The following is a 17,461-nucleotide window of genomic DNA, read 5'->3' on the forward strand; positions in this document are numbered from 1 at the left end:
CACATCTGCCAGTGTTATAGTCTGTGTCTGTAATGAAAATGTCCAGGCAAGGATATTGCACGCCCACAATGCCTCAGCACAGTGACTGTGAATCAATGCAAGCAAGGTCAAGAAAGACAGGACATCAGCAGGACATTCCTCTGTCGGATCAGACAACTTGATGTCGTCACACTGCGATTCCCGAAAGGCTCTGGCAAATTACAAAGTTGACGATGGGTACAGTTTATGGTCTGTGTCAGTAGCGTGTCATTAGCATTTACCGCCTGGTCCTAAAATGGCTGATTGAACATAAAAGTGAGTGTGGAAAAAAATCATGTTTACTACCGAATTACATCCCTAAGTTTTGTCTGATAGTTAAAAATGGATTAGTTGTAAAGTGATGGATTGATAGCTTATTGCTTTTTAGACGATAACAACCTTGTGAATGAAATAGAAAGCATAATGTGTACAGGTGCATGGCGAGGGATGTGAACTGAATTCAGGTTGCAGGAGGTAAGGGAGGGGTGCAACGTGCAAGTTTTATATGCCCCTTCATTAGCATCGGAGGCTAGCTCTAACCCACAGGTATCAAACTCAAGGCCCGGGGGCCAGATACGGCCCACCACATCATTTTATGTGTCCTGCGAAGACAAATTGTGCATCAAGTTCGTGTGTCATTACTAGAATTGTAAATTGTCTTCACTTTTAATAATATCTTTTTTTTTAAATATTTGACCAGTTTTTACTCATCTGATTTGAAAATGAGTTATTTGTCAGTTTGTTTTGTAGCTTTCACTGTATATAACATGGTGCTCATACATTTATTTGGGTTGGCAGTCATAATGGCCCTCCAAAAGAAGCTATGACTACAATGCGGCCCGTGAAAAAAATGAGTTTGACACCCCTGCTCTAACCTATATCAGCTAGATTTTGGGCATCACTAATATTTATAAATCAATCTCACCCTTGTATTTTTAAATTTGTGTTGAAGTTATTCACTTCAACACAAATTTAAAAAAACATTTCCAAGTAAAGATTTACAGTTTAAATTTAAGTAGACAGTGGCTGATGATCAGAAAAAAATGTGTGATGATCAATATACTGTTTGAATTTCCTTCAATAAAACATGCATGCTTTAATCACTACAACCATGTCTAGGTGAAATAAATGTAGTCATTTAGGTATTTAACTATGCGATTGTCAGCATTTGCAAGAATATCCATATCATAATTGGCAGAGCTTTAGGAGTAACATGCTTTCTTCCGCCTTGACTTTTAAACTGAACTCAGCACCCTGCAGAGCTCAGTATAAATCAGAGGTTATAGATCAAGATAGAGTCACGCAATTATCAGCACAGAGTCCAGGACCTGAGATGAATGCCGCAATAATCTGCTGATGCATGAAGATGGGAGTTAAAATCTCCTTCTCCATTTCAAAGCATTTTTAGATGTTGAGTTTAATCACTTTAATTGTGAATGTGCTGTTCGAAAGACAATTATTTTCAAACTAATTACTATGAGATACTATTCAAATTATCATTGAAGTTTCATTGTAATTAAAAGTTAATGTGGTAAACACACACACCGTTTATTCCAAAACCATACAATAAAAAAGGGGTTTAAGAGGAATTTTAAAAAATGGACATAGAACGGGTTTTCCCATTGTTTCGCAAGAAATCATTCCAAAAAGAGGAACTGGCAATGTGCATTTGTAATTGTTACTGAGGAAGAAATGTGAATTTCCTAAACAAGCGATGCTGCCAAGGTAATTGCGCTGAGCTCTCTTTGCTGATGTTTTCTCCCATCTGTGCAACACAAGTAAAAGCAAGATAGAGTGTTTGGCTCACTCAGAAGAGAGCCACAAAAGGAAGGGGCGAACGGGGTCAATTACCTGAACACAATTACGGAGACTAACAACTGTCATCCATCACTTGCATCCTCTCTCAGCACCTCGCCAACGATCTCATCCCCACATTTTGGTTGGCCTTCCCGCTAGATCCTCGAGACACTCTGTCATCCCAAAGAGGCCCCTCCTCTTTCCAATTGAAAACCTGAGTGGCATTCTTAAACAACCTGCTCCTCCTCACCCACTTCCCTGTCTTCTTTTCACCCACATGTCTCTCACTTGAGCCACCCCTGCCGGCAGAGGTAAGCTACCCTTGACAGTGAAGTCTTCCCGAGGGGGAAAAGGCCAAACCTGCCAGGGTCTGTCAGCGGAGGCTGCTATAACATCTCACTGCCAGCATATCAGGTCTGGAATTAAGACAGGGCAAATTATTGCCGGTGGAATAACTGACCTGATCGCTGTGAATGATAAAATAAATTGGAGATAATAGACATTATCCCAACGTACAGTAATCAGAAACAAATACAATTGATCCAGCAAAATTAGGCTAAATAAATTTCAGTATTCTTGTTCTAAAGCTAAAGTTTTATGGCAGTTGTGAACATTGAAAGACACATTTGAATTTAAAAAGCACATCAAACTGGAATAGAGTGTGTTTGTTTTATTTTGTCTTACCTAGATGGCTGGTTGAGCGCATTGAATTTTATATAAAATCATTATTATAATGCTTCAATATTTGAAGTGTCTCTCTTGGGTAAAGCTGTTGTAATGATTTTTTTTTTAAATCATTAATGATTAATAAGAGACAGGCTGTTCCTTGCTGTTTGGATTGCAGTGAAGTTTGAATGACCATAACAATCTGCTCTGAAAGAAACACCCAAGGACAATTGGGTATACAAACCACAGAGAAGCCACTCAGATTGTTTAATCTGTAATAAAACAATGAATGCTCCCCCTGGATCATGTGCCGGGCCATTCCAGCAATATTAAATTGATATTACATTGGAAGCAAAACTCATTTTTAAATGAGCCAAGAGGAAAGATGTAAACATTCTTCGGCTCCAATTTCCCATTTTATTTCCCTAAATATATTCTAATACACAAACCCATACCACAGCAGGCTATGGAAAGAATAGGAGGTGATAAGCATGATTGGAAATGTGATGAGCAGCCAAAAAGACAAAGCTCATGCTGCTGCAAGACAGAAGAGTCTGGCAAGAGGAGTGTCTTGAGTCCAAGGTTAAGGATTTGCATGACTAATATGTGTCTGGAGTAGCAGTCTTAGGGTTACTGAGGTTACATGCTGGTTACATGCTGGGTTCACTGATTAGTCATTACACCCATCAGTGTGTGTGGATGTTTTTGTTTTTGTATTTTTTTTTTTTCACCATGGTTGCCCTTGTGAAAGGTGCTGACTCAAATAATAATAATAATAATAATAATAATAATAATAATAATAATAATAATAATAATAATAATAATAATAATAATTACAAGGCACCTTTCAAGGCACTCAAGGTCGCCAAATGTAAATGTGATTTTCACAACAGTGTTTATGTGCAGGCTTATTCCAACTTCCCTCAAACAAAGTGAAAGATTCCTCTACAATTCCAACTATAAAAGCTAAACTCAAAGATCTTAGCAAGAAAAGTTGAATGACACTGAGGTTGTTACCCTCTCAGAGACCAGCCAATCTAAAAAAAAACACCTTAAGGCCTACCAGTCTTTTATTTTCGTACTGGCTTTTGGCTCGTCTTCTGACAAGCTCTTACTTTACCTTTCTTCGAGTTTGGATGTAGCCCCGGAGGCCAATTACTCAGCGTGAGCACAAGATCCTATTACAAAGCCAGGTCACGGTCCAATGTTCTCCATACACAATATACTGGTCTGCAAAATTCCCAAAATACCTGCTTCTACCTCAGCCGTGGAGTTGACGAAACAGCAGCCAACACACCTGCAACCAGGCATTGTGTCCAAATTCAACTACCACTTGCATGTAATTTCCATTTGCTTCATAAATATTTATTCAGGCAACACTAATACAGCATCAATTAAAGCCTTGTGTTTGGTGAGTCAGAGTTATCGCTGACGCTGTTGTATAAGGATAGATGTTGTGACTACAGAAAAATAAAATACAGTAAAAGAACAAAAACATGAGATTACAAAACAAGCTAAAAAAAAAAAGCTAAAGATTGTCAAACATTCAAACACAAAGGAGCCCAATGAGGTGGGAAGAATCTGTTTTTGACACCTCCCTGGGACTACCCTGGACAGGCTGGGATGCATGGATGAACGAACGAATGGATGGACAGACTGGCGGATGGGCGGACGGAGATACTTATCACAGAGGAAATTATTTGGAAAATCTTGTGCACCGTGCTTTGAAAAACAGGTCTATTTGAAACAAATTCTTTTTGAGAACAAATAATCATTAGAATGATTTAGCTGTAAAAGTTCAGGCTTGCCGACCTCTAGTGACACCGGAGCCTTGGGTATATGCCAGATGATGTCACATTCAACAAACTCGGGAGCCTGTGTACACTGACACAAGAACACTAAATTGTAATCAGGCTTGACAGTCCACCGGCTGCCAGAAAGGTCATCTCCCAAGGCTATTCAGCATCAAGCTTGAAGAGAGCCAAAAAGACAAATGTGGGGGTTGAGTGGTAGTTCAGAGTCCAAAGTGTGAGGTCCAACGAAAGCAACAAGAGCAAGCGTGGAGAGATAGCAACAAAATTGAGAAAGCCAAGGAACCAGATTGCTCTCATGGCTTGAGGCTGCTCACTAACAGCTGACTGTATATAGGTCAACTGCATCTCTTCCGGGTCAGAGCATGACAGTACATTTAATGGACCAAAAATGGTAAGCAGCCAGTGGCAGAGGGTCAAACCTAAACAAGTATTTTGCTTAAAGTTATGTGGGTGTGACTGGTTATTTGTCTCAATATGTGCCCTGTGACTGAATAGCAACCAGTTCAGAGTTCTGTCTGCCTTTCGCCCGATGTCAGCTGGGAGAGGCTCCAGCACCCCGCGCGACCTTGAACAGGATAAGCAGTGTTGAAGATGGATGGATGGACGGACGGACGGATGGACGGATGGATGGAACACAAAATTTGCTATCTTCCATAGGAACTAGAATCTGTGATATTTTTATTTATCATTATTTATTTTTTATTGTTATTACTTTTGCTTTTGATGACACATCATACATGCTGCAAATTAAAAACTTGCTGAGATACTTCAACACTGCGTAGTCAATGGAACCGCTGACAATCATTTCAAGTTGAACTGTAACAGCATTGCTTTCCTGATGCTTACACATCAAATAAAGGCCTCGATGAATAGTTATGTTGTCAAGAAGGAATAATTGTGTTGTTAAATACATAACCCTAAAGCGACTCGAATGAGAGAGGAGTAATTAAATGTAGTAGTGATAGGAGGGGTTGTGATTGCTACCACATGAACATTAAAAACCAGAAGGTCTCTAAAAGACATTGAACTGGAGCACGGAGAGGTAAGTAGAGTACATGCAATTTTGTATTTATGGTGTCTGGGGACAAATCTTCTCTAGTGTAGTAAGTAGCTACCCTGTGATTTGCACATCTGTACCACAGTGATAATCTTTGTGGTCCCTTGCTTTGATTTAAACCCACTTCCACAATACACAAACCACTTGCACCCATATTTGGAGGCCACCTCCCAGGCATCTTCTTTTACAAAGACACAAGTGATATATCACTATTACAGCAGCGGTGGGTCGATTACCTCCATGAAGTAAAAGAAAAAAAAAACAAACAGAAAAGTTTTCCAGAGTCCATACCTCACTAACTGCTACACTTTGATATTGAAACAAGAATTTGTCAATTTTACGAGAACACTTCTTTGGCCTCTGTTTGTATGGTCTTATAACCCCAGGTCTTAGTTTGGACAAGGAAGGTTTTTCACTTTAAAACCACATAATGACCATGGACTTTCTCTGATGGAGTAAGTGAGTCATGTTTTCTCTCGTGCAAATAAGATACTCTTGAGTGAACCATTTACACCCAAATCACTGCACTGGAATAAAAAAATACGTGGGAGTCGATACAACTACTGACTATTTAATATATAAACATTGTATTTTTCTTTTAAAAGTAAGATTACTAAAGAAACAAGGGAAATTGGGACATAATGAGACGTGACAGCACATATTTACAAATATAGCAACAAAAGGATTAAGTCGAGGATGACCATATGAAATACGTACTTTGGTTCCTCAACCACCTTTTTCCAATTTACTTTATTCTCTTACCTTTTCTTGTGAGCGTCATCATTTTCTTATCTTGCAGATTCTGTGTGGGCGAGTAAGCAAGCATTCACACCACCTTGAAAATACATTCTCCATCCTGACAGGACCATGATCAGATATTGCGTAGAGTTGTCCCTGTCGTCGTGCAGGATTAATCAATCCTGTGAGGGAAAGTTAGAATAAAATGCACATAATACACTTTCGCACTTTCCATTAATTTATTATAACTGACTATTATAGTGTCAAACACACAGCAAAAAATTCCACTCTTTTGACAAACTTTTGTCCTCATAAAACAGCTCTGATTTCGTCTTTGCAGCTTTTCTAAAAGATTCAAGGCTCAGTGGACCAATATTTAATTTTATGCTATCTTTCAAACAATATTGATTCTAAAATCCATGGTTTTATTCCAGTGCCTACACAGCTACCGCTGGCCTTTCTAGAATGGTACAGTGTATCTATGCTGGTGGGGCTGGGGTGATATGTGACAAACCAGTGCACAAACAAACCATCTTAAACACACTGTTAGGATTGGATCACAGCGCCTTATCAAGGATGTGACCAAACAACCTTAGAATTGAGACAGTCTGCTGCCTGAGAGTATCTTGGTGTATAATGCCCTCAGCAAGACTGGTGATGCATGGGGCAAACTATTACGCAAGATTGTGATCTGGGTGAAGCTCAAGATAAACTCGTGTTTAAACAAGGCCAAAGTTGTTGAGTCAAAGTGGTTAAGTCAAAAGAACATAGCATTTCTAATCACATATTTTGTTAGATTGGCATTAACCTTTTTTTACTGTTTTAAAAAGTTGAACTTTCTGTATTTTGACAGTAATATACTGTAGCCTCTTTCTGCTGCTTTGAATGGAATCCTCAGCCTTTACTATGAAAATTGAATGAAGCGTCTATGAGCAACATGCTGAAGCAAAAACGTTGCTGCATTATCATGCAGCTATGATGTCAGCCTCCCTCATTAAATAAATATGTTATCAGATTCTGCTTGATTGGAAAAGGCTGGCGTTCTTGGGCGGCGATACCTTGAGGCCTTGATCAGAGAGCCATATGTGCTTTATGTCCCTTGTGAGACAGTTTTGTAAGTTTTCCGCAACCTAATAGCTTTATTTATGTGTTCCAGTGCATGTTGAAAGAGGCAGCATGAATATAAAAGTGCAGCAGCTGAAAATAGTTTTTGTTCTTTGGAGGCCAAATTCCAAACAATAGGCATCTGTGATATGTGAGACTTTCTGGGGTTTATTGGGGAAGATTATTTTCAGTCTCTAAATGGGCTGCACATTAAATCAGATTGGGCAATATATCAAATGCCTGATAATCTGATATGAACAAACGTACAGTGTCGAGTCTTTCTTCACTGGTTGTTAGAACAGTACCCTCCACAAAGCAATTTCACAATTTTAGGGTTTGAGGTTGAAATTCTGAATCACGGCCAAAGTCTAGCAATTAAAGAAGGGCAGTTTGTGCTGTTGTGGACATAAATACAGTCAAAGCCATTGCCACTAATCATTCCATTGAACTGTGGTGTACTCACATCTTGCATGGTGACATCTCTTTATGGGATTTGATGCAGCAATCCATTTGTAACCTGAGCATTGTGCCAATAGACAAATACTATAAATACTATAACTGTGTTCAATCAATCTGTTTCTACAAAGTTTCAAAGGGTGTAGCTATACATGGAAACGGAAAAGGACAACTTTAGAAGTCAAGAAGAGGTAGGAAGCAAGTGCTCAAGTGGCAAATTAAGGTACCTTGGAAGTATCTGTTGTTTGTTGCTCCAACAACTGCCGCCAGTCAAGAATTCCACAAATTACTTTCTGCTCCAAATTAGTTCTGTTTGCTCGTCATACCCTGGAGTTCTGTCCATGTCTTTCTCTTCAGTTTCATTTTCTTTGAGCTTTGCTCCATTTTTCTTTGTCACCCTTAGCAACCAATTATTAATATTGCTGTGTGCCTTCCAGAGCCTTGCTATGTCATTCCAGTTGTACCACTTGTTAAGTACAGCAATGATAATGATGCAGCTTTAAAACATAAAGGGAAATTGAAGAAAAAATAACTAATATTAAATTAATGACATGTTACAAGAAGTAAGGTGTAAGACAGACACAAAGTTGACTACGGTATATACAAACAGATTGGGGAATACTATTCGTAGACAAAGTTTTAGATCAAGTGAAACATACGTATATAGTACATTGGACGTTTAGAAGACTCTTAGCAACAGCAGAAAGACACTAAAATAAGGAGAGAGATGGCAAGGGCTGTTCCGTTCATCCTATATCCGAGCCGCCTGCTAAGCAGATGATGATGAATGAGGCGGCGGGGAGGCCAGCTCCCCTCTCTGTTTGCCGGATGGAGAGTTGCGCATGAGTCGTTTTCTCTCTAATTACCTCTCACTTACCATTAACGCTGCCATAGCCACTCCGTTCCACCATCAGTTGCTGGCCTATAGGCTGCCACTTCCCATTGGGAGCCGCTAACAGAGCAATGGTATGTCGCTCACTTTTGATGCCTATGTAAAATAACTTGACTTCCACTGAGGTCATTTCTCTTCAAGTTCTGGTTTTAAAGCTCTGGACTGTGCCTTGAATAATTATTTTTTCATCGTACTATATCATTGTGTAGAGTTGAAATCAGATGAGGCAAAATGGTCACGTAATGAATTAAAATCCAGTGTCAATATGTTCTGGTCCAATTTGATAGATTTAATAGAATCTGCAATTGATTAGCTGCATAAAACTAAGTCATGTGATCCACAGTGCTAGCAATGGGAAACACAGAGTCATGGACAGATTTCTTCTACAGTGTCAATGTTCAGTGACATAAGGAATATTTCTTCAAACTCCACAGACACTTTTCTCGAAGTACCTCTGTCAAAATGGGATTGGTTGATTTAAACGAATTAGGACATTGAGTATAATTAAACAAAACTAGACATGTAAAATTAACATCTACGTCATTACAATTTAATGGCAGAGAGAAAAAAAGAATGGGTGCACCATTGAGGACTAATGGCTGAAGGACAATTTAAAAGGAAGGAACTTGGAGAGATTAAGGCACATTGTAGATGCGTCTGAAACGTAAATGGCCTCATCAATTCTTTTATGAACCACAATACGCCAATAAGCCAATTACTTATTTACTGAACTGTTGGATTTTATCCATTTATCCATCCGGCCCTCCGTCCGTCCATCCATCCATCCATCCATCCATCTTAAAGGCAATATCCTTTCAAATCAAAAAGACAAAGTGCACTTGTGCCATGTTATCAGTCATCTTAGATCCTACTGAAAACGATTTATCCTTCATACAGCATACTTGTAGGTGGCCAGGAATTGTTGACAAACATATCCACTGAAAACCAATAGTCTTTCAATTTTAACTTGCCCTCTAGCTCTTAATCACCAAAGATAATTAAGAAACACAAAAGGAACTTTGTAATTTGGGATTGATTTCATACATTTTTTCTCAGTTTACTAAAAATACATTTAATTTCAAATACATTTGCACAATCACAGAGATATTATTTCACCTCTATAGTCATTTTCTACTGAAACCTTAAGTAAACCCAGTGCCGAAGGCAATGGAGGCTTATTAATATTACAGGACCGTCTTTATTCATTATGAATGAGAACAAGTGTGAAGACTGAGAACAGGCTGCAAAACAGTAAGACCGTGGCTGTAACAATTCGGGTCACACCAATAATCAATACGCAAGACCGTGGCTGTAACAATTCGGGTCACACCAATAATCAATACGTCTTGCTCGCCTTAGTTTAACTGACAGCAAGCCTACTTATTTTTTATCCTCTTTGTCACATGCAATCACATACATTTTTTGTTGCATCTCTTCTGTAAAAACAGGAATAATCAATTAAAATCTTTTGAATATCAGTGTCAGTTTTAATTGATATATCTATGTACACTATAAATGTGTGTGTCTGTATTTGAAAAGCTGACTATGTGGATTTTTTCAGCTTCTGTAACATTGCTTTATAAATGATTAATCTTTTTCCATTAAAATGTCGTGTGACATCTGAGATGCCTGACCTGGCAAAGCAGATGGCGGCAGAGGAGTGCCACAAGGTGCTGAACCAGGACCACTTGCACTTGGCCCACGTGCATGTCAACGAGAGCTCCAACAACTGTGTTAAAGTGCTTCCCAATTTAGACTTCCTTAAAGATGGTGAGGATAAAATAGTATAAAAGCCTCCAATACTTCAATTTGACAGTAGCACACAGCAGTACAGTGGTAGCTTCACTTACAAGTGCAACAAATCACCAACTTTCATCCGGTGGATTTCTCTCGCTTTATTTAATAGCATTACATTAGATTTTTTTTCAACTATTAACAGCATAATGTTTTATACACTTACATGACAATTTGTTTAAAGCTTGAGTTTAAGCTAAAGTAGTTCTTTAAAAAAATGTGTATATTATTTCAAAGTTTTAGAATGGTGATAGCAATTTAAATGGGAGAATTCATTTGAAATCAAAACAACATGAAGGTTGAACAGCCAGCCTACATAAACGGATTACTCCAATGGTGGAGAACTTGCATTAGCTACGGCCGGTCTATTTGAGAGGTGATTTCAAGGTTTTGTTACACATAAAATATTACACAGCTTAGCACCTTCCTATCTTTCCAATGGCCTTTCTGAAACCGTTTGTTCAAAACACTGAACATTCAAACCTGGTAAATGCCCTTTACCTTCACCAGCTGAAAACTGTAACCTCGCACCTTGAGTATTCATCCGACTTCAGCCTGTATGAATGCATTCATGAGTGCACAGTCTCCCTTGTTTTGCCTTCACCCTTGCCTTCTTCGAACTCTAATGTGGAGATTAATTCCTTGTTGCCATCTGTCCCTTAAGCACATCCATATATTGGTTTGTATGGGTGTGCCGTTAGTTCTCCGCTGTAGGAAATAAACATGTATGTGGTGCCAGGTGTGCTCTCAGCAGTGGCTGTGACCCCAAACAGAAGTCTTTCTGCTGCATGACACAACCACATGACACATTTTCCCATCTGTGATTGCAGCCGTCTTTGATAACTTTTAATGACAGGAATGGCTTCTTAAGATCCTTTTATATCACTTAAATAATATATGCAGTTTGAAATTGGGTTTTTGTAACAGCATAAAGAAGGAAGGGCTTTGGCACTGCTTAAAATATTTGTCTGCATTTTGAATGATTGCGTCTCTTTGTAGTGACAGATGATTGTATGTTTCCACTTTGGTTCCCAGGCCGTGATCTGAGAAATTAACATACTCAGGCTGGTAAAATCTTTTTCTATGCAACAAGTGTCTTTTACTAGCAATTTGCCAAGTGAATAATTCACATAGCTCTTCCACCTCTAAAGACACCTATCGTATTCATTATTTAGTTGCCTTTTCACTGGGGCAAGAGGGATGTTCAATTATTTAACAACAATATCGAGCACTGCAAGGGGTTAATAGGTCTTTTGCTGGCAGTGAGCACAAGAGGTAAAATGGAGAGTGGAGGTGATGACATGAGTAAAGAGTAGAAGATTTGTGATAAAGGTCTTGTGACCGAGAAAGCTTTTAAGTGGAAATTTTGAGTTTATGCAGATCATGATCATATTAATCACACTTGGTTTGTTTCTCTCAAGTGACATGCATCCCTTAATCTGTTACATTTATATAGATGATGATCTGCACTATAACTGACCAAAAGCTATAATTTTGTAATGTTGGCATTATCATCACTAATTGATTCTATGAGCCATAGGTCCTATTAATATTGCAGTGTGGGGTGAATTAAGAATTTAACTGCCCATGGTCATTAGTGTGATTGATCAAGATGTAATAAATGATTGAGCTAGATTTAATCTAATCAAAGTCACTAAGGCTCTCTTGTTTCAAATCGTATATCGTCGTTGGTAGGCGGAAACCTCTTGCCCAAATATGGTCAAATTTCTCAATTCTCACGATCCTTCTCCACGTCTTCTGCAATTGAAGTACCCGCTGCTACCAGGTGCTGTTTGGACTATTTTAATCAACGCCAGTGTCATTCTTATAAATAATACAAGTTGAATATATATACATATATTTATTTAAATATATTTTTGTAATGAGTGCCCATTAGAATACTGCGATTGAGTTGAATACACCTACTTTAATGAATGCAGTCTGTTTCAAGAAGATGATTCATAAACAAATGATGGTTAAAGCCAAAAATGAGGAAATTGCTGGAACCACATTGTGCCTTCTCTATGCTGTTACAAAGGTTGCAGCGCCCCCAGTTGGCATAAAGCAAAAAAAAAAAAAAAACTGGTTGGACCTCATCTAACAAAGTCGTGGCTTGTAATGGTCACAGCCACCAGGAAAGCTTTTTTCTTTTCTTTGTACTGCACAATGTATGGACTTGTGTGAAGTGACCATTATCATCAGTGATCTGAGATCTGTGGTTTCTGTAGAGGCTCGGCAGTGCCTGACTTGTCTCCCAAATATTCCATGTAATGAAGTCAATTTAATCTCAAATGCCATCAATAATTGCCTCAGTCTCACCCTACAGCCTGGAATATTTTTTTACATGATCATTTTCATCAGTTGAAATACATCAAAGAGCAGAGGAAATACTTTATCTTGTTTAATTAGTGAGACAAAGAAAAAATCCTTTTTACCTTAACATTTGAATCTCAAGTGCTCCAAACATGAGCTCTCTTTGAGGCTGCTGCCTGCTTGCCTGTCATCCACGTTGAGGACACTTCTTGAGAGGCTGACACCTTTCTTGCGTGACATCTCCAGAGAAACCTCACACGGGTTCATCCTAGGAAGTGGACACAATTGATGCTCTTTACATCGGACTCCATTCAAACTTGAAACTAACAGGCGAGCAATCCAAACAGACTCTCCACTCCACCACTTTCCTGTCGTTTTTCCTCTGTGCTGAAAAAGCAGATGGTAAACCTTGATAGCAGTACATTTGTCTGTCTGAATGTATATTTGTCAGCACAGACTTGGAGTAGAATAAAAAAAATAAGTCATTGCAGGGAGAGGGGGGCCAACAACTGAAATTTGCCCCAGGTGATGGTGTGCATAAACTCACACAAAACCTACTGTCAGGAGAGTTGCATATCGCAGAAACACAGAGAAACAATGAACTAATTAAGATGAAGCTCTCGATGCAGGGTTCATCGCAAGTCCTTCAATGGATGTTGGCCAGACTGTGGAATGAGCAGAGACAATTTTTGTTCTTATGAATTCAGATCAAGGGAGCTGTCATAGTCCGCCTTTGTTTATATTTTTTATGAATGTTTCCAATTATTACGTAGACTTTCACTGCAGTAAGAAGATGCATCCAATTTGTGTGAATTTTTGAGAAGACATGTTTCTTTCCAGAATGAGAGTGCCCCAGTTGTGGAAGAAACTCACATCATGACCTCAACCCATTTAAACACTGCAGCGAGAAGGACAAGGTGAAGTCTCACAACCCAAAATTTTGAAGATAGTCGCCTATGAAGAATATAATAATATACACTGTCCTCCATTTTCACTTTTTGTTGGTCTTATAGACATGGTGCTGAATATTTTTGTGCATAAAGAAAATAACTATTATACAAAAGCTCATGTATTGTATTAGTCCCTCATAAAACGAAATCAGGTGAGTGTGCATTGGTGTTTGCATTCAAAAAAATGTCCAGTAAATCGTTAAATTGAGCAAATAAACCCCCAGATTACATCTATAGACCCGATTTATCAAGAGGAAAGATGGATTTGGAATGCAAACAGCGGCATATGGTAAGCATTTAGAGATTATGCTCTGTTATGCATTACAGGTGTGTGAAAGTAGAGAGGCGAGAATATGTACACAAATCTAATGAGCCCAGATTTGAATCTGAAGATAGAGTCTATGAAGTTTTCATGTGTAAAATTTTAATGTATCCCCATTAAAATCTTTGAAATTAGTCAACCGGAATACCGTATAGGCCACGTTGACTAAATGAAAAACAGCAGTTTGAGCAATGAACAGTGATATGGTCAAGTTTAGAGAAACTAAAGAAACCGAAAATTATTCTCAGTTGTTATTGTAATAGAAAAGGGGAAAGCTAAATGAGACTTTTGAGATTTTTTTAGTGTGAATAGTTTATGCTAGTTTCATTCTTTTATTATCTGAATGACTTTACCACAGTGTCCCTCAGAGAAGAGACCAATCTTTGGTGCACATTCAGCAAAGAGGAAGCATGAGTCACTAGTATTTGCTGAGGCAGAATGAAAAAAAAAAAAAAAAGGAATACTTTTCTTGTTTCTACACAAGAAATTAAAAGCTTCGTGTAATGTCTTTCAGTCAACCTGATTTTCAGTACAGTAGTCCGCAAATGTTTCATTGTTTCAAGGTATGTGAGCAAAATTGATAACTGACATATTAACTTGGATGAATTCTTAATGCAGTGAAACTGTGGATAAGTGTAATTATGTCTGTTTCAATTCAAACTGAATTATTAATTACACCTAGTTCAAAATTAGCCTTGGTAGACCTTGAACAGATAAATATAGCATTCTACTAGAGCTACGTATAATGATGGCAGAAAAATGGGTGTTTACAAAAAAGAACCCTTGTGATGAAAAGAGGAAAGCAAAGCATGGAAATGAACTGTGGAAATACTAACTCAAGAGGGAAACCTAAAAGTAATAGCTCCTTGTGGTGCATCTCAGGCTTTGTCTTGTTGGCCTGGCGGGATTTAGCATCACTTCCCTGTCAGCGTTTTGTTTCCGGCAAGGAATTACATTTTGAAAGCACAAATACAACTGCATCTATTATTTAAGAGAATGAAAGTATACAAATATTATTTTTGCAGCTGAAAAAAAAATGCATCAATTTGGTTAGAGGGGCCTCTTTGTTGTGTGATTAAGTGGCGTTGCACCAGGGCTAGGGAAAGATTATAGCTCTGTCAAAAATCTGTGTAGCTCCATTTTAGCCGCTAAGCATTTTAAGGGAGGATTTCAGTGTGAGCTATGGTCAGCTAAAAGTAATGCTTTTTTACAGAATTTTGCCTCTGGCCCCAGGGAGGTCAGCAACAGCTCCACTTGGCACTAACATCCACTCAGCCGGGGCAGGCCTGGGAAATATACACAGGCTGTCTGTCCACTTGCTTCATGAGGTTCCTCACAAGTGACAGCTTTCCGTTCAGCAATCTGCAGCTGATTTGAATGAGATTGTTGTGTGTGTGTGTGTGTGTGTGTGTGTGTGTGTGTGTGTGTGTGTGTGTGTGTGCGTGTGTGTGTGTGTGTGTGTGTGTGTGTGTGTGTGTGTGTGTGTGTGTGTGTGTGTGTGTGTGTGTGTGCGTGTGTGTGTGTGTGCGTGCGTGCGTGTATGTGCCTAGCAGACTGAATTAGCAAAATATTTTCAGATTCTTGACTTCATCTGGCAGAAACGAGTGACTTTCATTGCCAAAAATAACACAAGTTAGCCGGATAGAGGGGGAGACGTCATCACAAATAATTTCATGAACTATAAATCATTTGTCCCCTTCAATTATGTCCATCACCTGTCACATTTCCCAATTTTAATGTATTAGAGGGTAAAACAGTTTGCACATCGTTCACACATCAATTTGATTAATTGTGGACGTTTCTACACTGCAGACCAGGCAATTTATCAAGGATGCAATTTGACGTGGCTTGCTATTTGTCTATTTTGAAAATCTTATTATGCTCATGACGCTAGATTACTTTTCTCTGAATATGCATGCAAATTATAAGAGATATGAGTCACACGGAATCTGAAAGATAAACCTCCCCTGGAATGAAAGCAGCCACACTATAAACACAGCTGCTGGAAAATAGTAGACAGTAAGTTTGCATGTCCAATTTTGTATCTTAGGCAAGCAGGCAGCCAAAGCTATTGTTTCGACATCGCAGTTGATCCGACCAACATTGTAGACTGAAAAATCATGGATGACTTTGTTGTTTTAAGGATCTCACATATACGTACAAAACAAAGGCTTCAGGAATTTTTTCTAGAACAGGCTCCAGATTAGCTGTCTGAAATGTCTCAAACACTTTGTCAGCATGACTCATCTTTGCAACTGCTGGATGTATTGGCTGTCACTCTGCAGGCACCGTTGCCATTTCTCTAGGTGGTGGAGAAAACCAAGATCAAGGCTCGCGTAACCAAGATGGATTTAAACGGCTGCTACGTGAATAAAAGTCAAGTCTGATTCGGAGAGATCAAAGAAGAGTTCAAACCCTTTCGACTTTTATTAGGAACAAGGAGCAAATCTAGAGAGACCTTGTATTGTCTTCTACTCTGGTGTTCAAGGGCTACACTCACTTTGAGGTACTTCTTTGCTTGGGCCACGACCATGAAAAGGTGAAGGTTGGGGACTAACCGGGCAAATTTAAATTAATTAATTTAATTTAAATTTACCGTATTCGGCAGGTCTGTGTTGGCAATGATGGGCTACCGTTTCCAAGCGTCTTCGGGCTTTGGAAATATAATGCTAAAGCAGTCACACAAACAAGACTTTCTGTAGGGGCCCATTTTGTTTGCACCTTCCATTTTAGCTGATAGTTTGTCCTTGACAAATAAAATGTTAGCATAAAAGCACAGCTGGCTCTTGTCAAATTGCAAATACAAGCGGACTTTTGTAAATGTCCTCCTTAGGTCAGCCTCACAGCTTTATATAAACAATTGGTAAAACTGGCCACTGTAAAAGATGTTGCAGACTGCAACACAATCCAAAATATATGAAGATCCTCCCTAAATATCTGTGCACTAAAAAAGTGTACTCCTTGAATGCATACACTTTAAAATACTTAAACGCACAGTGCACTTCTTTCTCTCTCTTTCTCATGCTTCACTTCAGAAAGGATTTCTGGTGCTCATAGACATCCCTTTCTCCCTTCCACTCTTTTTATCTGTTTGTTTTTTTTCCCATGAAGAGGTTCCTGACAGGCAGTAAAAGAGCTGCTCAATTCCCCCAAAATCGGACTGATGTATTCTGTCATGATTGGTTTGTTTGCCATCCTTTTTCAGTTATTTGCTCCAGTTTTAAGCCTCTGCATGGCGATTCCTCTAAACAGGCAAATATTCCCTTCCCACATTAAAAAAAAAAATGAAACTATTTTTTGAATACTTCGATTTCATGCATTAGCAAGCAACTTCAAATCAAGTGAGACAATAGCAGCACCATGGAGCAGCAAGAACAAAGCTGCATGATGAGAAACCGACGACGCTCCCCTTAAAAACTGTGAAATCCTCAATGTCCTGTGAATTCAAGTGCAACCTTTCATGAGGCCCATGAATATTTTCTAGCAGAAAGCTTCAAAAGACTCTCAGGGGGGTTGTTTGTTGTTTTTGTTACCATTTTA

At 38.8% G+C, this 17,461-nt stretch overlaps 1 long non-coding RNA gene across 1 annotated transcript in view; it reads right to left on the reverse strand.

Annotated features, from left to right (window-relative positions):
• Window positions 1-17,461, reverse strand: part of LOC125976101 (uncharacterized) — an 88,930-nt gene that overhangs the window by 65,329 nt on the left and 6,140 nt on the right. Inside the window, exons 2-3 of the long non-coding RNA XR_011087543.1 lie at window positions 12,772-12,917; window positions 6,115-6,272 (exon numbers count right to left, since the gene is read on the reverse strand). This is a non-coding gene — a long non-coding RNA (uncharacterized lncRNA). The remainder of the gene's footprint in view (window positions 1-6,114; window positions 6,273-12,771; window positions 12,918-17,461) is intronic.

Source organism: Syngnathus scovelli, chromosome 10 (genome assembly GCF_024217435.2).
Source record: "Syngnathus scovelli strain Florida chromosome 10, RoL_Ssco_1.2, whole genome shotgun sequence".
Lineage (NCBI taxonomy): Eukaryota > Metazoa > Chordata > Actinopteri > Syngnathiformes > Syngnathidae > Syngnathus > Syngnathus scovelli.